This window comes from Adiantum capillus-veneris, chromosome 12, assembly GCF_014529385.1.
Source record: "Adiantum capillus-veneris isolate H3 chromosome 12, ASM1452938v2, whole genome shotgun sequence".
In the NCBI taxonomy this organism is placed as follows: domain Eukaryota; kingdom Viridiplantae; phylum Streptophyta; class Polypodiopsida; order Polypodiales; family Pteridaceae; genus Adiantum; species Adiantum capillus-veneris.
The window spans coordinates 13,485,380-13,487,281 of NC_140942.1; positions in this window are offsets into that span (position 1 = coordinate 13,485,380).

Consider the following 1,902-nt stretch of genomic DNA (forward strand, 5'->3'; position numbering starts at 1 on the left):
GGATGTTGCGGGTTTTGGAGGTAGGATTTTTGCTACTGCGAGAGCTATTCTGCCTACCTAAGGAAGCACATTGGGATGTAAAATATGCACAAGATCATGCTTTGATTGTGTTGTTTGTAAAGCACACTATCACTCCTCATACTCATTCAACAAACTCTACAAAATTGGCTTGGGATATTCTCGCTGGTCTTTATGCAAGTCACAATGAGGCAAAAATTGTATTACTGTGTAAAGAGCTGGAGTCAAAGATTATGCATGAGAAAGATGAAATGGAATTTTTCCTTGATGATGTCAAGGATAAATGAGCAACTTATTTCTATAGGCAAAGTCATTTCTGGCAGTTCCCTTGTGCAGACTGTTCTTGATGCTTTGTCAGATTCTTACTAGACTTTTTCTAGTACTTGGAGACTTACGACCCAAGGAAATCCATAAGTTTTTGATTTTGGATGCATTATGCACATTGTTGTTACAAGAGTCACTTTCTAGAAAAAACAGGGCTAAATAGCATGCAATTGATTATGCTTTTATTGCTGCTCAAAGAAAACAATGTAGCCACTTCTTATGGTTCTTCTACAAGTGGTAAATCATTTGTTCCTAATGCTTTTGTTGGAAAACAAATTTCTGGGAATTTTGGTGAAAAGGGCAAAAAGAAGATGCGTTGAAATTATTGTAAAGCTAATGATCACTTGATCAAGCAGTTTCCAAAATTGAAGGCAAAAGAGGCTAAGAAGAAAGAGCTTGGTTCCACTACACATGCATCTATTGTTGAGTTTTCCGTGAAAGGAGATCTTGATGTTGATGTTGATGCACAATGGTCCTTTAGTGCAGAGTCCACTTATACTTCTTATGTCCATGATGCATGTATGCTAGTTGCTGCAGATGCTCATGTGTGGTACTTTGATAGTGCTGTTACAAAGCACATTACCTCTCATCATGGCTTGTTTACCTCTCAAGGAAGTCCCTCATGGGAATTCGATCATGCATGCCAATGATGCCTCTTATTTGGTTAAGGGTGTTTGAAAGATTGTGCTTACTACTGCAAATGGTAGTACTTTCACACTTGTCACTGCATTGTATGTACCTGGTATCAAGAAGAATCTTATGTTTGTATTTTCATTTTCTATACTTGGTCTTATTGTGAAATTGTTGGATGAGAGATGTACAATTCATGATCTCAATTTTCGTGATGAGATTATTGCATCATGAATTTTACGTTGTGGGTTGTATAGGCTCACTTTGTATGACATGTGTGGACCAAATTTTAGTGTGGATTCTAAGGATATTTCAGATGCAAAACTTCATGCATGTTTTGGGCATCTGATCTCACCAGTTTGCTACATTTGCAGAAATTTAAAATGGTGGCTTCTTTGCTGCCTCTTGAAGCACCTGGAAAACATGGTTGTGAAGGCTGTATTTGGGTAAGATGAAGTGTTGGAAGTTTCCAAAGGATTGTTCAATTAGGGCTACATGCAGGTTGCAACTTGTCATAGTCATGTTTGTGGGTCCAAGCAAAATCTATTGAGGAAAGCTTTTCCATGCATGGGAACCCCCCCATATATTTTTGCCCTTTTATCAAAATATTTCCCATTATATAAGTTACTTTTGATTTTTTCTTCCTTTTTCACAAACGTTTTAGCCTTTATTAAATAAATAATACTTATGTTAATCAATCACGATGTAGCATAATAAGTAAGCTTTCTTTGTTGATCTCTCTTTTGACCTTAAAAATATTAAATATATATATTCTAGTATTTTCTAATATTTTTTTTTCATGTATGTATATTATTCCACTCTACCAAATATTTTATTCACTAGTTTTCATTTTCAAACCTCAACCCCACTTTCAAATTTCAATAATACCTCCATCTAGATGATTGCCAATCTTTTCAACACTCTAGGTCA